This window comes from Stenella coeruleoalba, assembly GCF_951394435.1.
Source record: "Stenella coeruleoalba genome assembly, chromosome: 12".
Classification (NCBI taxonomy): domain Eukaryota; kingdom Metazoa; phylum Chordata; class Mammalia; order Artiodactyla; family Delphinidae; genus Stenella; species Stenella coeruleoalba.
Genome location: NC_137158.1, coordinates 42,463,043 through 42,475,417, shown reverse-complemented (window position 1 = coordinate 42,475,417; position 12,375 = coordinate 42,463,043). Strand labels below are relative to the sequence as shown.

General features: G+C 40.0%; 1 protein-coding gene across 4 annotated transcripts in view; it reads right to left on the bottom strand.

The window, feature by feature from the left end:
- RPF2 (ribosome production factor 2 homolog) overlaps positions 1-12,375 on the bottom strand; it is a 78,104-nt gene that overhangs the window by 30,248 nt on the left and 35,481 nt on the right. For 3 of the 4 annotated variants that reach the window (XR_013830769.1, XR_013830771.1, XR_013830772.1), the window contains exons 11-14: positions 12,229-12,342; positions 9,963-10,028; positions 7,015-7,143; positions 5,741-5,898 (exon numbers count right to left, since the gene is read on the bottom strand). The gene's annotated coding sequence lies outside the window, so the exon portion shown is untranslated. Of the gene's footprint in view, positions 1-414; positions 472-5,740; positions 5,899-7,014; positions 7,144-9,962; positions 10,029-12,228; positions 12,343-12,375 lie in introns of those variants that run through there. The other variant, XR_013830770.1, reaches the window with a different exon arrangement.

The window sequence follows — 12,375 nt, the reverse complement described above, 5'->3', positions numbered from 1 at the left end:
ACCTCAAGCTTCATCAGGGCAGGAAGATGTCTAGTTCCTACTTGTGTCCCTATGGCCTAGCACATCCTATACCTTCCATAAATAATTTCTGAAAGAGTGAATAGGATGTATGTTATCTGATATTTTCTGTTGGTTAAATTTATTTTTAACTATGTGTGGAATGAGAGGAGGAAGAGCAAGTCTGGACATTTTGGATGGAGGATGGGTAGCAGTTGGATACAATCACCACCCACAAATATGCTCCTGGGGTTTTGGGGGAGAGTGGCACTCTCCAGCTTCATTTAAGCCATTTAACACCTTTTACTGACCTCATTGGCATGGAGTGAAGATGATCTTCCAAGCCGTTTGCTTGTTAGTGGTTCTAGTAACAACTTGGTGAAGGAAGAGGTTAGAAGTAATCGTGTGACCTAAAGTTGGTCAGAATCTCATCAGCTGCAGTGCATCCTTTTCCAACTCTAAGCCAAACTCAACCTAGTTCATTAAATGAAGACATCCAAATGTATTCAAATCCTTATGTGTTCCCTTTGTAACAATCCAGCAACAAAAAACAAAACCCAAGCTATTTTTATAAGTTTTGTAGAGGGGACGATTATTCCAATCATCACATATCACAAAGGCTGAACGTTCCACAAAGGACTATCAAATGGAAATTGGAATCTACTCCAAGTCTCTAACACTGAGCCAGAAGTAAAAAGAGTCTGTTATAGGGACCTCCCTGGTGCCACAGTGGTTAAGAATCCACCTGCCAATGCAGGGGACATGGGTTCGATCCCTGGCCCGGGAAGATCCCACATGCCGTGGAGCAACTAAGCCTGTGGGCCGCAACTACTGAGCCCATGTGCCTAGAGCCCATGCTCCGCAACAAGAGAAGCCACCACAGGGAGAAGCCTGCACACCGCAACGAACAGCAGCCCCCGCTTACTGCAACTAGAGAGAGTCCGCGCACAGCAACAAAGACCCAACACAGCCAAAAAAAAGAAAAAGAGTATGTTAGAGTCTCTACGTCTAAGGTGAAATCTTAAGATTCAGAGCAGTGATTGCCCTGCCTCAGCCAGCCATAAATATCTCCTGGTCTGAAAAATTCATGCCTGCCAGATTGTTGGAACAATGCAATATTATTTCAAAACATCCATGATTATGCAAATACAGAGAGAATAATTAAAAATAAGGATATAATAAGAGTTACTGGAGTTCCATTAATAAAATCTACCTCAAGGGACTTCCCTGGGGGTCGAGTGGTTAAGACTCTGTACTCCCAATGCAGGAGGCACAGGTTTGATCGCTGGTCAGGGAGCTAAGATCCTACATGCCATGAGGCCGAAAACTAAAATAAAACAATTTTTTTTTTATTAAAAAAATTTTTTTAATAAATAAATAAATAAAATCTACCCCAAAAGGTATTCTGTCCCAAAGGTTTCTGGGCCACTGAACATGTTGAAAGGGAGCAAAAATATTATGTTTGCATGTTTCTGCTAAATGAATAAAATGTGGAGAGTTGGCTAATCCTCTCAATAATTAGATCAGAGCTTTTCCTCTAAAAGAAATCCAAATATTAGCTTTCCCTTTTTCTCATTTTGTAACCATAGGTGTGCCTTATTTTAAAAGACACTGTGTTCCTGGAAGGATGTATGCAAACAATACTTTTAGAAATGAAATCATATAATATCTAAAGATGCCAACTATTTTAGGGCTCCTTATCCTGAATTTTTAAAAAAATTAATAAATGTGTTTGCAGTGAAAATATTCACTTTCTAATTCTTCCATCTTTGTAAAAGTAGATTTTAGAGGCTCACATTTATCTTGTAGAGTATAAGAAGAATTATAGGGCTTCCCTGGTGGCGCAGTGGTTAAGAATCCACCTGCCGGGCTTCCCTGGTGGCACAGTGGTTGAGAGTCCGCCTGCCAATGCAGGGGACGCGGATTCGTGCCCCGGTCCGGGAAGATCCCACATGCCGCGGAGCGGCTGGGCCTGTGAGCCATGGCCGCTGAGCCTGCGCGTCCGGAGCCTGTGCTCCGCAACGGGAGAGGCCACAGCAGTGAGAGGCCCGCATACCACAAAAAAAAAAAAAAAAAAATTAATAAATTGGACTTCAGCAAAATTTTCATGCGTCAAAGGATATCATCAAGAAAATGAAAAGACAGGGGCTTCCCTGGTGGCACAGTGGTTTGGAGTCCACCTGCTGATGCAGGGGACGCGGGGTTTGTGCCCTGGTCCGGGAGAATCCCACATGCCGCGGAGCGGCTGGGCCCGTGGGCCATGGCCGCTGGGCCTGCGCGTCCGGAGCCTGTGCTCCGCAATGGTAAAGACCACAACAGTGAGAGGCCCGCGTACCGCAAAAAAAAAAAAAAAAAAAAAAGAAAATGAAAAGACAACTCACAGGATAGGAGGAAATATTTACAAGTCATGTATATAATAGGGGACTTGTTTCTAGAATATCTAAAGAACCCATACAACTTAGTAATAAAAAGACAACCCAATTGTAATATGAGGAAAGGATCTGAATAGATATTTCTGCAAGGAAGATTTACAAATAGCCAATAAGCACATAAAAAGATGTTTAACATCACTGATCATGCATATCAAAACCACAATGAAAAGCAAATCTGTCTGAAAACAGCTTATGGCAACCTGTTGTTTATAAAAAATTATTATTTTTTTTTTTTTTAATTTTTGGCTGCATTGGGTCTCCTTTGCTGCATGGGGGCTTTCTCTAGTTGTGGCGAACAGGGGCTACTCTTGTTGCAGTGCATGGGCTTCTCATTGCGGTGGCTTCTTTTGTGCGGATAACAGGCTCTAGGCATGCAGGCTTCAGTAGTTGCAGCATGCAGGGTCAGTAGTTGTGGCTTATGGGCTCTAGAGTGCAGGCTCAGGGGTTGTGGCTCACAGGCTTAGTTGCTCTGCGGCATGTGCGATCTTCCCGGGCCAGGGCTCGAACCCATGTCCCCTGCATTGGCAGATGGATTCTCAACCACTGTGCCACCAGGGAAGTCCCGCAACCTGTTATTTACTGGCAAAGAAATATCTTTCTTTGCCAGTAAATAACACAAAAGACAAAAACACAGAATGAGATACCATTTAATATCCATTAGGAAAATGAAAAATAACAAGTTTTGGTAAGAATGTGGAGAAATTGGAACATAGAATTACCACATAATTCATTTATTCTTCCCCTAGTTATACACCCAAAAGAATTAAAAACAGGTATTCAAACAAAAACACGTACATAAACATTCATAGCAGCATTGCTTACAATAGCCAAATGCTGAAAATAATCCAAATGGCCATCAATAGAAGAATGGATAAATAAAAAGTGGCATATCCATACAGTGGAATATTACTTGACAATCAAAAAATTAATGAAGTACTGATACATTGTACAAAATGGATGAGTCTTGAAAACATTATGCTAAGTGAAAAAGGATCCTATTTCATATTATTCCACTTATATGAAATGTCCAGATTAGGCAATCCATAGAGCAAATAGGTTAGTAGTCATCTAGGACTAGGGAAGGAGAGGGGAACTGGAGGATGATGGCTAAGAGGAGAAAGGTTTCTTTTGGGATAATGAAAATGTTATAAAATTGAATGTAGTGATAGTTGCACAACTCTATGAATATTCTAAAGCCATTGAATCATACATTTTAAATGGATGAATTGTATGGTATATGAGTTATAGCTCAATAAAACTGTTTAAAAAATTAACACTAAGTACTTTTTAGAAAAAAGCAAGCTACTTCCTTGGAAGAAGCACTACTATTTCTGGTACCAAGACTGAAGAGACTAAGACAGATGTTCAGAGTATATCCTGTAAGATGTGGTAAGTGATAGTCTCAGTGATATCCTTCAAGAAATGCAACAACTTAAGGATGTTTTTAGAATACTCTTTAACACAGGGTAGCGCACTAAAGAAAATGCAATTCAGTGCCCTCTGGCTTACTCCAGGAACGTACTCTGGAGAAATGGACAGACTACACATCTTTCAGGAGAACTTCCATAACTGTTTCTTTCAGCCTGTTTTTTTGTCTGTTTTTCTCTTTCGTTCCCCTCTTATTTAAAAATATAATGCGTGTTTGTTGAGGAAACCAGAGACAAATGAAAAGAGAAAATCAAAATCTCCCATAATTTTACCACCTAGAAATGATCACTGTTAGCTTTTGAAGTTGGAGATAATCAGTATTGGAAAAAAGTTGTTTAAAAGAAATCCATTTAAAACAGGAGCCAACATTTCATAGTAAATAGTATGTGGGGTGGGGAAGGAAAGATTTGATTCGGATATTCTCTTAAAAAATAAAACAAAAAATTATGAAGAGTTATGCAATTTATATTGTTTTTACAAATATGAGTGAATCAAACTTCCATTTTAGAGATGTGTAACTTTATTAACATATTTGTTTGATAACTTGATTAGACAATTTTCATATCATTGTTTGACCTTTGCAGCACAATTCCATACAGAGCATTGTTTTTCATATATATTTTAGTACTTCACCCATTTTTCCAAGGGCCTAACTGTTGAACACTGAGTGAGAGTGAGTTCAAGATTATACTCTCTGGGGACTCCCCTGGTGGTCCAGTGGTTAAGAATCCACCTTCCAATGCTGGGGACGCAGGTTCAATCCCTGGTTGGAGAACTAAGATCCCACATGCCACAACTACTGAGCCCGTACACTCTGGAGCCTGAGTGCCACAACTAGAGAGAAGCTTGCGTGCAGAAACGAAAGATCCCATGTGCTGCAATGGAGAAGTGAAGCAGCCAAAAATTTAAAAATAAAAATAAATATTAGGGCTTCCCTGGTGGCGCAGTGGTTGAGAGTCCGCCTGCAGATGCAGGAGACGTGGGTTCATGCCCCGGTCCGGGAAGATCCCACATGCCGCAGAGCGGCTGGGCCCATGAGCCATGGCCACTGAGCCTGCGCGTCCGGAGCCTGTGCTCCGCAAGGGGAGAGGCCACAACAGTAAGAGGTCTGTGTACCACAAAAAAAAAAGAAAGAAAAAAGACATAAATAAAAATATTAAAAAAAAAGATTATACCCTGGTATATCCATACAAAGGAATATTATTCAGCCATAAAAAGGAGTAAAGTACTTACACATGCTGCAACATGGATGAACCTTGAAAATATTACACTAAATGAAAGCCAGTCACAAAAGACCACACATTGTACCACTCCACTTAAATGAAATATCCAGGATAGGCAAATCCATGGAGATAGAAAGTGGATTAGTCAGAGGAGGGAAGAATGAGGAGTGACTGCTAATGGATATGGTACTTCTTCTCAAGGTGATAAAAATGCTCTGAAGGTTGTACAACTCTCTGAATATACTGAAACCACTGATACATACACTTTAAAATGGTGAATTTTATGACACATGAATATGTCCCAATAAAGATTATACTCTCTGACAAGTTCATGGAGAACAGCTGTCCTCTGCTACTGGTAAATGAACTGTCTTCTTGCACAAATTGAGGACCCTGAGAATGACAAGGGCTGGAAAAGTAGGTCATACCACATCCCCTAGAGGTGATGGGACCACAGCTTGAGGAGCCCTGTCTTAAGAGAGTTTTGTCTTACCCCTATCCTTTATGCACCCTTCCCATAGCAAAGAAGCTGGCAAGAAATCCTCCTGCTGATGACCCTATATTGTTCATTCATGTAAGGAATCAATAATTGATGATATGCTTTATTGAATTGATATGACACAAAGCCGTATAGTACTAAAAACATGCCTGCACTCTTACCTGATGATTACAGAAGCATCTAGACAAGGACTGAGGATATCATGGAAGGATGAAAGCAGCAGTTTCTTAAGTCAGTGAAATAGATGGTTTTCTACTCCTCTCTGCCTTCCTCCTCTTCCTTTCCTTCCTTCTCCTCCTTCTTCTGTTCCTTTATTGTTCTTAAGTTTGCACAATAATTAAAAATAATTATATAATTTAGTCTTCTAATACATTTTCAAAAAGACTGCATCTTTTATCTGCATTAATATGTTGGTAGACATCATTTAATTTCAAATCACTATTATTATTTTTAAATGGACAGATGTAGGTAAATGCTGAAGGATTATCTCTATTTTTATTAACATGTCCTCACACTTCCTTGTACACTAACCATAGAAGGTGTCATTTAACTGAAAGAAGATAATGCATCCTTCTTTTTCTGGCCTCTCAAGGAACACTTGAATGTTTTCTGAGTGCCTATTGTTAAGCCCAAAATTAGTAGAAAAATGAAATTTTTTTCTATCAGTTGCCTTACAAATTAGCGCAAGTTACTGCAGTTTTTTTTTCTTTTTTTCCTTAACACTTGGCTGCCACAAGCCAGTGTAATTAGTTTTTAAGCTGGATTTATATCTGCTCAATAATTCACTTATTATAAGTGGTCAAGTAAGACCACTTATTTGGTCTCTAACTAGAGACCAAAGTCCCTAGTTAGTTCCATGTCCATCTAGTTGTAGTTGTTATTCATATTAGTAGGAAAGGTCTTAAGAACAATAACAAAAAGAAATAAAGAACGAAAAGAAAACCTCTACAACAGAAAAGGACTTAAAACTTGGTCCTTTTCCTACCCCCAAACATCCCACTATGAAAAGTTTCAACTGAACCCAAGCTCTTCTCTACCTAATGTCTGCTCGCTGGTCATATTTATGCCTCTAAAATAAATGTAATCCCTTTTCCTCCTGATTGTTTTTTGAACCTCTGGAGACAACTATTACATCCTTCTTAAGTCAAACTCCATCCTTTCTCAAGGACTTTGCTCTTAAAGTTCCCAGTTCCTGGAATGTGCTCCCTCAAACCTTCATACATTGCTTCATACATTGGAGAACTAAGATCCCACATGCCACAACTACTGAGCCCACACACTCTGGAGCCCAAGTCCCATTCGGGACTCGGCTCAACTTAAATGTCAGCTCTACAGAGAGATCTTCCTTCATCATTCTAGTTAAGATAAACCCTTCTTAGTCACTTTCAGCAACTCTTTTACTATCCTTATATCATTTATCACTTTCTGAACTTACCATTTGTTGACATGTTTTACTGCCTCTTTCCCCCCTAGAAAGTGAGTCTAGGAACCTGTTCCTCTTGTTCATAAAGTTCCTAGTGGAACTGAGTGTTCAACAGGACCCAGCCATTCCATTCCTAGGCATCTACCCAAAAGAAATGAAAACATGTGTTCACACAAAAACTTGTAACATGAATGTACATAGCAGCTTTTTCCATAATGGCCCCAAACTGGAAACAACTCAAACGTCCAAAATCAGATAAATAGATAAACAAAATGTGGTACATCCATATGATGACATACCATCCAGTAACGAACTACGGATAGATGAAGCAAGATGTGCAAACCTCAAAACCTTCAGACCGAGTGCAAGAGGCCAATCACAAGAGTTCTGCTCTTCTGTTCCATGTATATACAATTCTAGAAAATATTAATTCATCTATAGTGACAGAAAGCAGATCAGCGGTTGCCTAAGCCTTGGGGTAGAAGGAGAATGGACTACAAAGAGGCATAAGGAATCCTTTCAGAGTAATGAAAATGTTCCCATCTTTATCGTGCTAGTGTTTTCATGGGTTTATACAAATGTCAAAACTCACCAAATCATACACTCTAAGTGGATGTACTTTAGTGTACATAAATTATATTCCAATTAAGCTGATAAAAACAAATTTTGTTCAATGACTGCCTTTCTCCCCCCTGGTAAACCATTTCTGCCTGATCTGGCAAGGTTTGGAGATTTTTCATTACCTTCATCACCATCTTCTGAACACAGTCCAGGGAGCTCAAGTTCCTCCAAGGGTGTGCCCAGAACTGGGACAAATACTGCAGATGTGGTTTGAGCAGATTAGAGTACAATGGGCCTCTGTTCCTCCACTTTTTTATTACTGTATATTCATATCAGGCTTTGCTGTTTTCAGACTTTCTTGTCTATCTCATGTATTCTATTTCAGTCAACCTGAATGTTCTACTTCTGTCAGTGCAGCTTAAGTTTCTGTGGACCTTTCTGGAAGTCTGCTCACACTGATCACTGACATAGGGTTTGTCCCCTGGGTCATTTCCCAACTGTAGATTTACACTTCCCTTATTCTAAAAATGTTCACATTTTCCCCTCTAAGTACTGAACTTTTCATTTATCTTACTAAATTTCTCCTTTTGGCTTCAGTCCACCTTTCAAGCCTGTTAAGATATTTTACATTTATGTCCTCTAATATTCTCACTGCTTTGTCATCCACAAATTTAACAAATGTGTCCTGCCTTCATTCAAGTGGAAGATAAACTTATTTAAGGAACAAAAGTCAAGGACAGGGCTTCCCTGGTGGGAAGTCAAGGGCAGAGCCCTGAGGCCTGCCAATAAAGATTTCCTTTGTAGATACCACAGATTTATGCATCATTCATCAACACTCTTTGGGTATACTAGTCCTTCCAATCGTTTTGCATTAGCCTAACTGCTTTTTTAGTTATATCACCTTTCCCCATTTGAGTCACAAGAATACCTTGAGACTTAGATGTCCTGTTGAGAATCTACGCAACTAGGAATTAGAAAACAGAAGTTCTACGTCCAGCTTTAGCTCTTTAGCTGTGTAACTTCAGACAAGTTAATCTTTCTGAGCCTAATTATATATAATACCAGCTGCACTATACATCTCACAGGTTATTTTAAATGTCAAATAAAATTAACATGTGAAAATATTTTCTAAAAATATTTCTCTGAAAGGATATACATCACATTACATGTAACAATGCCAAAAGGAATTGACATTAATGCCCAATAGTAGAATGACAAAATTTTAACACATCCATATAACCAAGTATTGTGTAGCTATCAAAAATAGTGTTTTCAAAAAAAATTAATGACAGGAAAATGCTTACAATTTAATATTGATTTTAAGAGCAGGGTACCTAGTAGTTAACTGGCTCATGACTGAAGGCGGTACAAAGGGTTTCTGTAGGTCTTGACAATATTTCTATTTCTTTATCTGGATAATGTTTATAACAGTACATTCACTTTGTAAAAATGCATTGCATTTACTCATCTGAACACTTCCCCATTTGTGGTATTAGTTTAAAATTTTTAACTTTAAAAAGTTTACTTTTTTTTTTTAAAGCAGAACTCCAAATAATATAGTAAGATCATGTTCTTATTTTAAGAACCTGTATTTTTAAAGTGGTAAAAAATACAGCAAAATGTTAATAGTGGTATTCTGGTTTGTAAGATTACACATAATTTTATTTCTTCTCTGCAAGTTTCTCTTCAATAATCAGAAAAATGAGGGACTTCCCTGGTGGTCCAGTGGTTAAGACTCTGCACTTCCAATGCAGGGGGTGTGGGTTCGATCCCTGGTCAGGGAACTAAGATCCCACATGACACACAGCAACCCCTCCCAAAAAAAAATCAGAAAAATGATTTGTTTTTTATAATCAGGAAAAAAATCAAAATTGTATTTTATTTATTTATTCATTCATTCATTCATTTATGGCCAGGCTGCCCAGCTTGTGGGAGCCTAGTTCCCTGACCAGGGATCAGACCCGGGCCCCCTGCTGTGGAAGCACAGCGTCCTAACCACTGGACCACCAGGGAATTCCCAAAATTGTATTTTAAAGAAAATGCTTTCTAAATTGTAAATATACACAATGCCTGAAACAGAAAGCTTGATAAATGTGGAGTGAATGACTACTCCCCTATCTATCAGGGAAGGACTCCTTTCAAAACAGGAATGTGATCAGTTGACACTCTTAGCTCCCAGGGAACCCATGGTGGCTCTTAGCAATGACTACGTTCATGTCTAAGTAAGAGCTCACAAGCCACCTATGTAATGATTTTTCCCAAAATGTTGCCAGGACAAAATCTCTATCTCACTCTGCTTCCTCACAATTCCTTCAAGATTAGCTGATTGTCCTTTCCTGGGATTAAGACTCCAAGTCATTTCAATCAGCCTGGTGCTTTCCATACCACATCTCACGCACCTTGAGGTTAGGATAGGACTATGGAGCACCACTCCTCAACCATGGTGGCTCTGCTCTTCTCAGTTTCTAAGCATGGAAATCAGATAAGAATTCTGTCAGCTAGCATTGTACCATTTGCCTTATCAGGTCCCCTTTAAAAAAATTATTTGTCATACTACTACTACTACCACCACAAAACAAAATAAAGCCTCATTTATTTTCTTTGCATTTCTCGAAAAACGCTGGGAGCTAACACTTCTAACATTACTTAGAGAACCATACCACTAATTGGTATTGCCAATGGTTTTGCCTGTCTTTAATTGGGTCCTTGTCCTTTTAAGTCTTAGCTGAGGGCTCAGAGAGCATCAGGAGAGGATGTCAGTTTCTTTCTTTCCTTCTTTTTTAATATTTATTTATTTTTGGCAGCATTGGGTCTTCGTTGCTGCACGTGGGCTTTTTCTGTTGTGGCGAGTGGGGGATATTCTTCATTGCAGTGTGTGGGCTTCTCATTGCAGTGGTTTCTCTTGTTGCAGAGCATGGGCTCTAGGTGCACGGGCTTCAGTAGTTGTGGCACACGGGCTCAGTAGTTCTGGCTCACGGCCTCTAGAGCCCAAGTTCAGTAGTTGTGGTTCACGGGCTTAGTTGCTCCGCAGCATGTGGGATCTTCCTGGACCAGGGCTCAAACCTGTGTTCCCTACATTGGCAGATTCTTTTAACCACTGCGCCACCAGGGAAGCCCTGTCAGTTTCTTTTAAGGCCACAACTTTCGGCCCCAACACTGCACTACCTGCTGTCCCTCTCTCCCACATATTCCACTTTTGAGGAGCTCCTAGCCACTTGAGCATTGTTTATTGATTTTTCAAGATTCAGTTTAATCCTTCCCCAAGGTCTCCCTATGCAAAGGAAGGTGCTGGGCATAAAACTCAGACACATTTGTGACACAGACTAGCTTTAAGTGGTGAGTCAAATGGATGGAAATGGGGCTTAAGGGGACAGCAATGAATTCTCCTGCTCTTTCCCACAGTGCCATAAACCCTAGGGCTGCCTCTGAGTGCCAAGCCAGAGGCCCTGTTGCAGGTTGTCATCTAAAGTGATATCTCTACTCAGGTCACCTTGCCATCTGCTTTGTCAGCTGACCCTGGGGAACTAGCTAAGGGATTGAGAAAATAAACTTCTCAAGTTGATGGGTGTGAATCTTCCAAGTCCATTCCAGATGCACCCGTTAAACAGGTTGTGCTCTGCCCTCCAGGAACCTCTTTCTGAGCTAACTTGCAGTGTTTGAGAAGGACAGAGGAGATCCCTGAACACAGTCTCTGCTTAAGCTCAACTCTGACTCTGGTTACAGGTCCTTTCCCCAGATCTGGCATCCAGAACCAGCACCTCTGCAGCTCTGGGTTCCAGCTTAGCCAGAGGGCATGCCTCACAGATCCAACACCTGCTACTCTGCTTCTAGCTGAGCCTGTTTTGAGCTTGAGGAATCAATCCCAATCCAGTAAAAGACTTAAATGCTCAAGGGCTTTGATCTTTGCTTCGCAAAAGCCTTAACTGCTGAGTTCTAAAGGCTTTGCCATTTCCCTTTTTTTAACCTTCTTTCATATAGGCCTCAAGCCCACTAAATAGCAGGTGCCTGCCCAGCGCCAGACCTTTCTCCCTGTGTTTAGAACCTATTTTCAGATGCTCAGAATGTGAAGGGTCGGGGTGGGGGGTGAGAATGCGTTGGGGAAAGGAGGAGGGAAGTTGTTTAAAGGACGCAGCAGAACAAGAACAAAATTAAAATGCATGTTGGTTATCTAGAACATGGTTGGCCATGTTCTAAAACTTTTTCCCTAAGGGTTTTGAATTGGAAAAATTGCAAAATGGCTCCAGTTCAAGCAAGGCAGTCAAACTTTCTAACATGGCCTAACATGGTCCACTTACAGGAAACTCAGTGTCATTTTCTCTGATTTAAACTTCAACCACTCGCGTTGTTGGTATGAGAGGAAAACAACATACATTTAAAAGCAAATTAACTTTCTTCTCACAGCTGGCATAAACCTCACGCCAGCAAGCCTAATTTATCTTCTTGTTTACAGTAGTTTATTTAAAGGGATGTGAATAATAGTCTATATAATTTCATAATGTATATATATACTAGGATATATGTGCCTTTCATGCAATTATGGGATGTTTTGACCATTTCTATGATTAAAAGTGCATTAAGGACATGATAAAGACGCTGTATTTTTGCAGGCTCTTAATTTTATAATGGACAAAGTACCGATACCTGAAATTCCATTAAAAAACAAACCTTCTCTTCTTGGTCAAATTTAGCAGTGGTTTTAGTGATTTTAACTTCTTCCATTTTAAAGCTTCTGTGAATCCTTTCCTGGCCTCACCCTTGGGTAGGGGGGAGGAGAAGTGGCTAAAAATATAAATGAAAGGAAGGAGAGATCAG